The sequence below is a fragment of the Dermochelys coriacea genome, chromosome 5 (assembly GCF_009764565.3).
Source record: "Dermochelys coriacea isolate rDerCor1 chromosome 5, rDerCor1.pri.v4, whole genome shotgun sequence".
NCBI classification, from domain to species: Eukaryota; Metazoa; Chordata; order Testudines; family Dermochelyidae; genus Dermochelys; species Dermochelys coriacea.
This window is the reverse complement of record NC_050072.1, coordinates 54,121,640-54,135,533: the sequence shown is the minus strand read 5'-3', so window position 1 is coordinate 54,135,533 and position 13,894 is coordinate 54,121,640. Positions and strand designations below refer to the sequence as shown.

At 46.2% G+C, this 13,894-nt stretch overlaps 1 protein-coding gene across 3 annotated transcripts in view; it reads right to left on the bottom strand.

Annotated features, from left to right (window-relative positions):
- Positions 1-12,675, bottom strand: part of VCAN (versican) — a 133,511-nt gene extending 120,836 nt beyond the window's left edge. The window contains exon 1 of one of the 3 annotated variants that reach the window (XM_038402873.2): positions 12,319-12,675. The gene's annotated coding sequence lies outside the window, so the exon portion shown is untranslated. The remainder of the gene's footprint in view (positions 1-12,318) is intronic. The other 2 variants (XM_038402869.2, XM_038402872.2) reach the window with 2 other exon arrangements.
- Between the last annotated feature and the right edge of the window lie 1,219 nt (positions 12,676-13,894).

The following is a 13,894-nucleotide window of genomic DNA, read 5'->3' as shown; positions in this document are numbered from 1 at the left end:
ATATGGAGCAGAGATTTATTGGGAGTCAATCTACATTAGAACTATAAAATTATATATGCTTAAGTATTAAAAAGTCATCACTGGAATTAAAGCATTGACCAATGCAACAAGAAGTCCTCACTAGGCAAAGTGGACACTCACACATGATTGCAATAGACATAGTGTACATCCTCTGATAACAATGAGAGATACGCTCAACGTAAAGAAATTGTGTTACACAACCTACAGGTATGTCCTGAAAACCACATACCTGTATCTGGCCTGGGATACATTCCATAATGGGACAGTGGTTCAGAAAATAATGCAGAATATCTTAAATCAACCATTCACAATGTGGGGCTCTTGAATATCTGAACAGGACAATGTTATAATTCCCACTCGAAAGAGACTATATTCCAGGAGCTTTACATTCCCTGCAAATGGATGGCTAGTTTTACTCTGTTGCATAGGGAAACACATTGTGCAACGTTTTCCTAGAGCGTGTGGAGGAGAAAACCAGCTGCTTTCCCATGTAGCAGCCCAAATGCTGCCAAGCACACCCCATCCTTTTATCACTAACTGCACTGGGCTGGGATTACAATGTGATAATATTTATGTTGCAATGTCAGTGTTCACCCACGCTGAACCTTGTGTGATAGCATTGACATTGCAACAAAAATGCCATCACACAAGATTCACATATTTTTGTGGTTAAATCCAACAAGAATTATGACCCTAATGGGTTCATTCAACCTGATCCATATCTTCAGTAAGATTCATCTTAGGGGGTAAAATAGCAGTGCTTGATCTAAATCAGTTCACAGGGACATGGCTAGTCCATACAGTTTTAGCTGGCAGTGGGGGAAGAGGATAAGATGATTAATTTTATAAGTCTGGACAGTTATACCATCTCTTAGACCTTCATCTTGAAAGGAGAGCATGAGTGAAATGTTCATAAGAAGGTTCATAAGAAAGAGTTGCATAAGTCAGAGCTGATCATTTGCCCTTTATTATTCTACAGGGACTAATTTTCAAAGGTGGGTGTCTCCAAAAGTTGTCCATATCCTGCATTTGTATGCATAAATCATTATTTAAAAGAAATGATTCCTCATTATTGAATATCATTATTGGTAGACTTGGGGAAGAATGTGTTTGGTGCATATGGGGCTGTGCAATGCAGAGGATGGTTCAAGGAGCCTCTGCGTCCAGACAGCTTGGGATCCACCATGCCCAAGGACTGTTCATGGTTGCTGCTCCCTATGGGTACAACTTCTTCAAAGAGGGTATGGAAATGTTAAGACCAACAAGCTACCCAGCCACAGAGGAGAGCGCATTCTGTGCCCTCCTAAGGGGTTGTGTGATAGGTATTTTTCCCCAGAAGCTTTAGGAAACAGTGGCTTTCCCTGCAGCACAATATCTCCTAGAGTTTCCCCTTTTGGGTTATGGCTGCATCTCCTCCCTTTATAAAGGTTGTGCCAATGGCTAAGCGGTCAAATAACTTTAACTGAACAAAACAAGAAAAAAGTCTGTACTGACTTTGGACATTTCACCCCCAGGAGCAAGCCTTGGTCTAAGGGAGTAGGACCAAGAGTTAGAAAGGAATTCAAAGAGAGAAAGGCCTGAGGGGTTCACCTCTGGGAGAGAAATGTGCTGCTTCTCAACAGTGTTGGTTACGGATTGCTCCCCGCTTCCTACCGCACTATGGTGCACTGAGAGACTGAGTGGGAGTGAGGGAGCCTTCAAAGGAAGCAGTGAGACAGGAAGAGGGAGAAGTGCTTGCTCAGCGTATATAATCTCTAATAGTCAGGAGGAGAAGTGGAAACCTTGCTTAGTGCCTGCAAACTCTGCCTGCAGATGGGTGACACAACATTGTAATTCTGCAGGCCAGGGCTGTGTGCACAGATGCTGGCGTGGGGTCCTGCATACTCCTCACACATCACAGAAAAGTTCTCTATCCTGAAAAGCTCCCTGTAACAGAGCTGTGCCAGGGCAGGCCAGAGAAGGGACCATGGAACCCACATTTCTGCAGCTCCAGTGGCCCCACAACTATGTACAAAAGGTGCAGGGAGCCAGTGGCAGCTGTTTCATCTGTGGCCTGGCATGCTGGTTCCAGGTTGGGGCTGGGATTTCACCTCCCCACCCCACTGCATTTCACCCCATTACTTGGAATTCATGCCAGGGAATGGATTTCACTCTGATTGTTCAACAGTTACAGAATCATCTCAAAGAAATCTACTGTCAGATATTATTGCTGGCTAGTGATTGAAGGCTGCTGGAAATAGCACCAAAAATAGAAAAGTAAAAGAGAGAGGAAAAAATGATGAGGAAGAGTAATTGATAAGGGTCCTTGATTGTAGAAGTCCAAACGGTATTCACATGTCTTGCAGATGAAGGGCAGTACATGGGCATGAATGTTTTGGCATGTTTCATACACAACCTTCTATTTACTACTGCTGAATTTACAGTTGTTACACACAATGTTTTTTAAATGTTGTACAGTGGCTTAGCCATGCCCCACTGACTTTAATATGAAACACCCCCCTAAAACTCCTCACACACTCTGAAAATCTACCTCAAAATATATTAACTTTCAGACATCTTGCCCAAATCTTCTCTAAACTGTAGGACCTACCTAATCAATTTAACAGTGGTTGGTTCTATTTTCTCCAGATTCACGTGTGCGACTCCCATTGACATTAGCAGGGGACATTTTCATGCAGTGTGGAAACAATATTCTATACTGTAACTGACCCCAGTACAGGGTGTCCCTGTTATACTCCAGTCCTTACATGCCTGGTAGTATTCTGGGTGTACAACATGCTGAGGCAAGTTCTATAGCTGCTTCAAAATCTTGGCTCTTCAGACCCTAGCCCTTGGTGGGTTCCCTTAAACATTCACAGATTCTAATGAAATAACAATGGATTGCTTTACTGGGGCACCAGAAACAGAGGTGCAATTACCTTAGGCAAAATGCCTTTAAAACTAAAGATCACAACAATTCCTAACTCAGGCCCTATGGACAGTCCAGTCCAGAGATATGAAGTGAGGCTCCTCAGACCTAATACCAGGGATACTCTCTCCAGCAAAAAGAAAAGGAGTACTTGTGGCACCTTAGAGACTAACAAATTTATTAGAGCATAAGCTTTCGTGAGCTACAGCATCGAATGCATCCGATGAAGTGAGCTGTAGCTCACGAAAGCTTATGCTCTAATAAATTTGTTAGTCTCTAAGGTGCCACAAGTACTCCTTTTCTTTTTGCGAATACAGACTAACACGGCTGCTACTCTGAAATCTCTCCAGCAACAATCACTCACTGACCTTCAGATCCTTCAGCCAGTGTCCGTACTTTTATCCAGCACCTGAAGTCTCATTCAGACCTATCCACCTCACCTTCTGCTTGCAGGCCACTCCCAAGCATCTATCATGGCTCCCGCTGGCCCCCCTCACCAACTCCTCTCCTAGTCCTTTGGTCACAGCTCTTAAGATGACCAGCCTTCCCTCTCAGGTGTAGTTTGACTTCTATTTTTGGGAGGGCAGCTCCAGTCAGGCCAACGGAGCCATACATTGGCCGGGGGGGGGGGGGAATTCCACACCTGCCCAAGACTTGCAGTTTGGGGGGAAAATTCCACACAAAAATTACACCCATGGCCAGCTTCCACAATGCAGCCACCAGCCTCTTGTTCCTGTTCTAAATCAACCTCTGGCTCCCTTCTAAGTCAGGCTCCCTCTAACTTCAGTTTGTACATCCCTTCACTGTTACAACTATGGATTCCTCGTCTGGCTAGATGAGAGGTTAACCAATGAACATTAACGAGCCAGCAGGTGCATTACAGGACCATATTTTCCCATAGAGGGAACCTAGATGGGCCATGTAGCAGTTGACCTGCTGGGAAAGAATTCTTCCCAACTCAAGACTGCAGGACTTGGGCATATGTTTTATTTCTGTCCTCTATTGAAAAATGCATGTGTGACACTTTTCAACTTGAAAGAAGCCAAAACACTTGACAAAACTTAACATCCATAACAAGTGCTATAGACACTACACATCCAGCCTGAAACACTGCCTCCTTGGAGATAAAAGAACAGCAGTACTCTAACAGCTCACAGCAATGGTATCATATGTCTGAATACAGGAAGTGAAGAGTACCTTTTACGAATATTGCAGGAAGAGTCCAGATGAGCAAATATTACTCAAGTTGGAATTTGGTTAGCACATTTAGGGCTCCATTCTGATCTCACACCAGTTTTACACCAGTGTAACTGTTGATTTAAGTGGGATTATTCCTTATTTAAAGTGATGTGAGAACATAATCTCTGCTTCCCTCTAAGATTCCAGATCAAGAAAGAGAGGAAAGGTCTCCAGTGTGATACATATCTCTGGAACCATCAACGTTTTATCCAGCCAGAGAGATTGATGGTCTCTATCAAAAGGTGTTTGTCACTCCTATCCATTTCCTCTGAGGTGGCAGTGAAATAATGGTCTCCTAGGGGCATTCATTCATTATTTTCTTCAGAAGAAGCCAGGTGTCTGAGGCATTGTGATCTGACAAGTAACAACTTCCCATTGTAAAAGTTTATAGTGGTTATGTTTGTTGTGAGCAACAAAAGAATGACCAGAAGAATGAAAGAGTGGTTAGTCTCAATTTTTCCTTGACTCACACCTTGCAAAGAAATGCAGCTTAGTGTTAGTAATGGCACAACATGGATCTAAGTTAAATAGGGATTTACTGTCTCTTAGGAGACCACAATCCCAAATCAAAAATCAGTTTGATCCCCTCTGTGAGATCTAAGAGGGAACATCCTGGGGCTTCCTTGTGGTAGCAGGAAAAGGCAGCTCAGGAGCTATGACCTTCTGTGGCCCAGCCCCAGGACCTAGTAGGTTCCCCAGGATAGGAGGCTCTTTAGCATGGAGGGTGATCCTATTCTCCACGTCTCTTCTCCGCTCCTCCATCTTCCAAAAGCCCTGCTAACTTCAGGGTCATCTTGATTAGATCATATTGGCTCACAATTTTATCCACTGGGCTGCCTTTTATTGCCCACCCCATGCTGCTACCATGAGGAACCCCTAGGGAGCTACCTTTCAGATGTCAAAATAAAGAGTCTGGTTTATTCTTGGTTTGCAGTGAGGATCTTCCGGGAATCTAACCAGCCCTACCCACTGACCCTTCAAAATGTATTGTCAACCCCAAAAGTTCAAAACTCATGTTAGACCTAAAAAATCATGAGTTTGGCTCCAAAATCACAAGCATTTTTAAAAAAAAGATCCTCATGATTTTTGGTCTGCCTTTTGATTTATAAAAAGAAAAGGAGTACTTGTGGCACCTTAGAGACTAATAAATTTATTAGAGCATAAGCTTTCGTGAGCTACAGCTCACTTCATCGGATGCATTTGGTGGAAAAACAAATTTTCCACCAAATGCATCCGATGAAGTGAGCTGTAGCTCACGAAAGCTTATGCTCTAATAAATTTGTTAGTCTCTAAGGTGCCACAAGTACTCCTTTTCTTTTTGCGAATACAGACTAACACGGCTGCTACTCTGAAACCTGTGATTATGCAAGGCTTTTGATTTATAAACTCCCCCTGCCCATCATGTGTAAGAGTATGTGTGTGTGTGCGTGTGTGTGTGTGTGTGTGTGTATTTTTACCGTGTTGCCAATAAAAGTATTAAGTAAGTTGATTCTGACCCTTGCTGCAGGAGTTCTCTGGCTGACTGAAGGTGCAAAGATTCCAGCTTCTCCTCACATCCCAACACTCTAATTGATTAGTTATGGGCCCTTTGCAGCCATGTATTTGCCTGCATCCCTGACCTCTGCACCCTCTGCAGACCCCACATCAATTCGGTCCCCCAGCCCTATATCTGCACCTCACCCCTCAGTGCATCTCTGCTTCTCTTGGAGCTTCAGGGGTTCTTCCCTCTCCCTGCCCCGCCCCTCCACACAGCCTGGGGTCAGCCACTGTGGGGTCCTCTTCTCTGCCTTCCCAGGCCAGGGGGTGAGACAGCTCCGAGAGTTACACACCCTACTATCCTTTCCTAGCCTGGCGTTCCTGGGAGGAGCAGAGAAGAACTAATCCATTTTTCACAGGAGGGTGCAGAACCACCAGGAATGTTGAACTAATTCTGCTTCCTCTTCCCCTCCCCGACCTAAACTCCTCTCTGTTCCTGGGGAGGGAAAGGGGAGTAAGAGCTCTGCCTTACTCCTGCAAAAGATTGGCTGCTTTTTCCTAGGACACAAGGAAGTGGGGAAGGAAGCCAATCAGAGGGGGGTTTCCCCAGCAGTGTTAAAATTCTGAGAAAGCTGGAGCTTCTCAGATCCTAGTGAGGTAGGCTCTAGCTGGGATCCAAATGGCCTCATGATGAAATTACAAGCATTGGCACTGCATGCATTTTTGTAATTTGGCCCTTATTGTGCAATTACCCTCCAGGATGACATTTTTCTTTTAATAAAGTGAGGCTCAGCATTACAGCAACTCATAGGGAGAAAAAAATCTAACCAGCAGCTGCCTCCAGCCCTTAACAGGACTAAGCACCAGAGAAGTGAGTTAAGGCCACTCTTGCTATGGCTAAGGGAAACAAAGGGCCACTGCACATCGCAGAGACCGACTCCCCAGTGCTGTGTAGGCAAACTAGAAAAGCCCCATCCCAGGCATAACATATGTGCTGCCTCCAGCCCTCAGCAGGACTGGGCACCATCTGAGCTGTGCACTTTCATGTTATGGCTGGCACTTTCACAACTGTTAGCCTCCGTAATCTACAAGTAGTCAGTATTTCATATTTCAGAGTAGCAGCCGTGTTAGTCTGTATTCGCAAAAAGAAAAGGAGGACTTGTGGCATCTTAGAGACTAACAAAGTTATTTGAGCATAAGCTTTCGTGAGCTTTTCATGAGTATTTCATGTGCCCTTTTCTTTTACTTAATCCTGTCTTTCACCCTTTCATACCATCTGACTCACTGTTAATTGCTGACACTTATTAACTTTGCCAGTTTCTCCACATTACTTGCATTTGATTAATTGTTCCATTGCTGACACTTGGTTAACTTTGTTTAATTCTTCACTTATTATCACTTGCACTGTTATGTCCAGAGGTAGATTGAAAACTCTTAACTAGGGTGTCTGCTCCAATACCTTTCCTCCACTAACAGCCTCAGAGGGAATTCCTCTGGGCCACAGACCTAGAGCCTAAGAAGAGGGGTGTGCTGTGCTGGAGGCTGAAGAGAAAGTGTCCCAAGCAGGGTGGCAATTCTGGGCTGCAGAACAATCTTTTGGCAGCTGTGCTGAAGCTGCCATTAGATCAGTCCCGAGGCCACTTTGGTCCTTGAAGCAGCTTAGAATCTGAGAGATGCAAAGGTAGCAGAAAGCCTCCTTTCTACCCACCAAGGGCTGAGGTGCGGCACAGAATCTGCCTCCAGTTCTTTTATATGTCTTGCAAAATACTATGCACATGTAGGGTTAAACTGGAAAACAAGTAAGTGATGGTATTCATCCAAGCTCTCCTCACAAGCCCCTTCATGTCTCAAAGCATGTCTCCCATTCTTGGCCCAGGCTTCCTCTACCCTTGCCTCTCTCAATCTCATTTGTGTGGTGTCCTCTCTAGCATTATCATGGCGAAAAGGCGAAAGTAGTGAAGAGAGAGGAATGGGAGGGAAAGAAAGAGCAATGGGGAAGGAGAAGAAAGAGAAATTGGGGGTGGGGGCAAGAGGAGGATCTGGACCCCTACCCCAGCCTGGGAGGGGGAGGGGCAGGGAAGGAGATCCCTGGAGCTACCTTATCCCAGTACACCAAGGAAGGCAGTATGGGCTTGGGGGTGGGGCAAGGGAAACCTTGTAGCTCCCTCCCAGTTGTATAGAGCAGACTCAAATAGTTAGTCTTATCGGAAGGCTGAATTTGCTCTGTGCAGATTACTGCAATTAAATACAAACTATGGCCCTCACACTCCACAGGCAACAATTTGATTAGGTGAGCAAAAAGGGACGTATCCCCTGGCAATGTGAGCAGTAGCTGTACTAAGCTGGTCTCAGCTGGATGCCTCACTTTTTGCATATCTTACAGACTTTTCCAGCCGTGCTGGTTAGGAGCCACTAGGGTTGATTGGATTTGTGTTACCAGTTAGGTTCTCAAATACACATGCATATCATATACATTTTAAGATATCTACTGATGTCTTACATACCACTGTGAGTTTACACAACACACTCCAAAGACTCTAGCATGTCTGCGTCTGGGCTTCCACAAAGGACTTTGTGTTGCTTTTATCTTTTTGTAAAGCTGTCATTAGAAATAAGTAAATTATAAAAAGAAATCTGTTCAACCCCCTCCCTGCCATATGAATGCTCTGTGCACATTCAGAATAGCAACACATGTGTGGCCCTATTGTGCACCTATCAGCCTCAGGTTCCAGTTTGCTAGTATCAGTCCTGTATTTGCATGCCCTACACATGAAATTCCCTTTGACTTCAATGCACATGGGAATCTGAGGGCAGAATTTGCCCGTGTTAAGAATCATGGAGTCCTGAAGCAGGCCTCCAGGCCTCTGTGTCCACACTGGGCCAAATTCACTAGTGCTGGAGCCGCAAAGGGGCAGTGCAATCTTCTGCCATACTGCCTCATACTGTTCTTACTGCCATAAGAACCCCTCAAAGGGGCTGCTGAGCAGATGAATGGAGTTACCCCAATGTTGCCAGTTTTGGAGCTTCATTGGCCTCCTACGGTCCTTGTAGACACATTCCTGGCAAAGTTTCCACTCTTGAAGCTCTCTGCCTAATATCAGCATAACCCTGCCCTGAGTGAACTTGGCCCATTGGTTGGGTTGTGCCTGTGACACATACTAAACAAATGTATGGGAAAAGAATGAATGGGTCACATTTTGTTTCCCCAGTTACATCTCTTAAATCCAGAGTGACTTCAGTAGGGTCACTCTAGAGATTGTCACCTGAGATCACAATCTAGGCCAGGGTGCTGCCAATGAGAACCTGGGCCAATGTCCAGAGCATTGAAACAGGCTGAGTTCAGTGGGTAAAGGTCATGCTGTTAAGATTCCCTGTGACAGGCACATCTGGCAAGTTAGGATCAAGGTCACATTGATTCTAAACTGCCTCCGCTCGTGTCACTTTGTGGGATCGAGCCCAGCTATCGCTGCGCGGTATGCAGCTGAGTGAGAAGATACCTGTCGTGCTCTGGGCTTCCCCCCAGTTAAACAAAAGGCACCCCCCCCCAGGCAATTTCTTTGCCGTTTCTAGCTTAACGCGTTACCCACGCGGACAAAGAAACAAGCTGACTTCAGAGCTCCCCAGCCCCCCGATGAATTCCCCCGAGCCCACGTGGCTGTAGGGAACGAGATCTCCCCGGCCCCCTCCCCATGAGCCCGGGAAGCTCGACCGCCCTCCGATCCCAGATCGCTAACCCGGGGGAGGCGCTGCTGGCATCCGAGAGTGCTCAGGCAAACTGCCCGAGTCCAACTCCCTTCGGAGCTCATTGATGGCAGCAGCTGGTAACGCTCACGCGGCGCTTCCCTGCGAGACCCCCTCTGCCCGCCCGGCGAAGCCCCACAGCTGCCCTAGCGCGGAATTGAACCCAGGCTCCAGCCCTCCAGCTCCTGCCTCACTGCCCCGTCCTTGGCCTCCGAGCGGCTGCTTCCCCTTCTCTTATCGTCAGCTCCACGTTTCCAAACCCTGGCCGGGATTAGAGGGACTCTGAAAGCAGGCGCGGGTGGAAGAAACGTTATCTCTGAGCCGGGTTGGGTTGCTTTCCCGAGCAGCTCTGTTTGAGCCACATGGAGGAGCCTCTGCGTCTTGTCAGGTCACCGTAAGAAGTTTAGTGTTAATATCTGTTCCGTCTTGAAGCATCCAGCCCCTGGGAGAGGCTGGAGTGTCAGCTAAACCGATATTTAAAGCAGATCTAAGCACTTCCTGAGCAGGAAAGCTTTTCGGAGGAAGCGTTTTGGAGGCGAAGCTTAACCTGAAAGTAAACCTCACATTTAAACCAGGCGTCTGCCCTGATAATCGAGAGGAATCTCTACCGTACTTTAGTAATAACACATTGTTTTAATATGCACAGGGACGATGGAATAAAACAAGCCATTGCTGTGTGCAGGGGGAACGTGACCCTGGCCCAATAAACGCCTGGGTTAGGGATTATTTACCATTCAGTGCTGCTAACAAATAAGGTTACACAAATGCATCCGATGCAGTCAGCTGTAGCTCACGAAAGCTTAGGCTCTAACAAATTTGTTAGTGTCTAAGGTGCCACAAGTCCTCCTTTTCTTTTTGCGAATACAGACTAACACGGCTGCTACTCTGAAACCGGTTACAAAAATGTGAGCTTTGGTATTCCCCGTTTCACCAGTAGGGGGAGCCGAGGGTCTTCTCGAGGCCGGAAGATTCCTAGACATCAGCTCAGCCTTTAGCACCGATTAAATGCACCGCCCCCCACCGTGTATCAATGCTCAACAGGAGGACGGAGCCTGTTAGCGATTTTACACAGGAACCAAGCCACTGAAGTCCTATCCAGCCCATTCATTTATTGGCGGGATGGGGGAGGGGTTTCTGCGCACACAGACTTTCCTTGCTAGAGAAAATACCCTGCCTCTCCCCCGGAGGTTGTCTCAGCCACACTGCGTGTTTCATGGGAGGACGGATTCCTCTTGGACCAAGTCCCTGCAGTTCTCCAGCTTTTATTATTCCCAGTCTACCCAAAGAAATCCCCCTCGCTTCCCAAACTCAGTAACATGCCGATGTGCTAAGCGAACAGCTGGATTTTCAAAGCAATTACTTCCAGCTATGACCTAGGTTTTTCCTTTTCGCTTGTATTGTATTGTAAAGACGGTCCCACACCCGGTGACATTTAGAGAAATCTGGGCACGTTCTAATAGGATTGAGCAATAGCCACGGGCTTGAGGTTTGTAAATTTCACATTGCTTAAGTCCCCTGTATCTCCTAGCTAAGCCATTCCCCTGGGCTCGGAAACTCCCAGGAAGCCAAGTGAAGACTTAACCAAAAGAAAGAGAAAGTTCCTTAATTATTCTCCTTGGGTAACAAAAAAATAATAATAATGCGCGGCTCTTTCATTTGCCCTGCAGCATGCTTCAGAGAAACGCCACTGACCCTTACGTTTGATTTTAAAGTTGTTTCAGATCTGCCAAGTCTTACTCATTTGGTAAGGAAACTCCCTCTTTTGGGAGGAAAAAGCCGTGTTTAAAACATCTCCCTCTTAGGACGGACTGTGCAACGTGTTTCAATGGGACATTTCAAATCTCTCATTCCTCCAAAAAATCTCCACGGCTCCCTCATTAAAATTGGCTCCGCTCTGATGTATGAAGGCTAGATAAATGATAGATAGATCAGAGTGAACGTGACAGGTGGGGTAATGAGAGAGCATGTCCTCGCATCCTTCCTTACAATCCCTTTGTGTGCAGAAGTTTTAAACAAGGGCGGTTCAAAGGGGGAAACGGACAAGATCACAACAAATGCTTCTATCACTATGATTCTCCTTAGCAAAGGAGCTTTTTTTCCCGCCGCCTAAACTCCCTTAATTCCTTCCATGACGCTCGCTCACTCCCTTTCTAAAACAAAGAGGGGAACGAAGGACTAAGGAGAAAAGGCAACGTCTTGTGTTCCCGGGGAGCAAAGAAGCTGGCGGCGGGTGTAACGGGGGCGTTTTGCTCCACTAATCCTGTGATCCTTTCTGTCTCTCCCCCCTACGTCCACCTTTTACCATGAAAATGTGGCTTAGAGAACGCCTGCTTTCTGTCTTCTCTGGAGGGATGCTGTCTAAGAGGTCCCCCAGCCCCTCAGCCTGGGACTGCCCTGAGAGCAGCTTTCCAGGAACACCAAAAAAGCACTCCGGGCGTAAGAAACTGACCATGCTCTGTTCCACAGGCAAATAAACCTGGTGGCTAGAAAGGCTCCCCAGCCAGGTCCATCCTTCTACGGTGGTGTTTTGTGTATTTAACACCCCTACAAATAGTTCCTCATTTCTTCCTTCGCTTTGCCTCCTGAGCCCCATTACAAATCAAGGTGCAGCTATACCTTGCTATCCATTCAAGAACCAATACCAGAGAGTTATTTCACTGTCGCCACCCCCAAACTCCTCTATTCCCCAGATTTCTTTGTTCCAGTCTTTCCCCTAGTAAATATTGTGGGTCACCAACAAAATCTTTTCCTTTTCTAATTGTCCTTGAAAACTTACCCAGATTTTAAAAATTTACCAGATCTTCCGCCACCTTAACTTTCCAGTTAAATGCTTTGTCTCTGAAGGTACCAACAGCAAACAATAGCTTTAAATATTACACGAGGTGTTTTCTAGCAGCCAAATGTAAAAAGTGCATAAAAAGAAGCATAGTTACCTTAAAAGGTAGTTTATTGCAGAGACTGCAAAAAATCACAACGTGGTGCTAGGGCTAGTCCAGAGTTCCCAGTGGCCGCATGAAAGAGTAAATCCCCTGGTTAGTGCTGGAAGGAGATGCTGATTCCGGGGTCTCCAGCCCTCCCCACTGATGAGCACCTGATTCCAAGCTGCTGAGTCTGAACTGAGTTTTAGCAAAAGAAGGAGCAAGACAGCTTGCCTGCAAGTTCAAATGCGAGCTCTAACACCCATCATTACTATATCATTGTACCGTGAGAGCTGCAAGAGGAGGGGCCCAAGCTCTGTAAGAGGAGGGTGGACGCTCACACAAGCTCTTGAAGAAGCCCGCAGCGAGAGCAAAGAGCTCAGAGCTAGCTCTGTTATACAGGAAAGGGGGCAGGAGCAGCTAGCTCCCAGCGCTTGCTTCGCCAGCCACTCCTCAGTCCCTCCTGACAAAGTACGGAGGGAGGGGAGCTTCTTTCCCAGTTCAGCGCCCCACTTTGCACAGAGAAGTTGCTCCCATACCCCCGTATGCCCCGTACTGTGGGGGGAATATCCCTTACATGAACCCTAAGGTTTCAGAGTAGCAGCCGTGTTAGTCTGTATTCGCAAAAAAGAAAAAGGAGGACTTGTGGCACCTTAGAGACTAACACATTTATTTGAGCATAAGCTTTCCTGAGCTACAGCTCACTTCATCGGATGCATTCGATGGAATGCATCCGATGAAGTGAGCTGTAGCTCAGGAAAGCTTATGCTCAAATAAATTTATGAACCCTAAGGAGCCTGAGGGTTGCGGCAGATCATTTTGCCTGGCAGGGGAAACTGGACGCGATCTCTTGCTGTTAGAACCACACAAACAAATAGAACGCTGAATAAAATTGTCGCTCATACACCATCTTCCAGCCAGAAAGTGGCAGGCTAGGTTTTGTCCTAGTGTGAAAGCAGCATTGTATCCCTAATTAAATAATTAACTGAAAGAGAACGGAGGAACTCTCCTATCGTGTCTTCCAACACCAGTTAAATGGGGGAAGTGATCGGAATTATAATCACTTTAAAAAAAATCTCAACGGAGGTTTATAATAAAAGAATATATTGGTGGCTGTCTGTCACACTCACAGGCAGTCCCAATCCACAGCACCGAGCCAGGGTTTCCCCCATCCGAGATTTACTCATCTCTTTTGAGATTAGATTAGGCATTTGCTGTCCACATCTCTTTAAAACGGCACATGAAGTCACCTTTGCAGTGTAGTTGTAGTCCTGTTAATCCCAGGGTATCAGAGAGTCAAGGTGCACCCAGTCAAGGTAATTTTGGGGGGACCAATTTCTGTTGGTGGAAGGGACAGGCTTTGTAGCGTCACAGTGCTCTTCTTCAGGTTTGGAGAAGGTAACCAGAGTCAGAGTATGAAGTCATGGTCAGAAATATAAATGCACTGTTTTATAGGGTCTCTCACTAACTCCACCTTAGCAAAGGGTCTATTAGTGTTTCCATGGAAAACTTTTTAAAATGTATATTCATGTTTATCACAGGCATTTACAAGGCACACATCAATGTACAATCTGGGCACAATATACCTAGC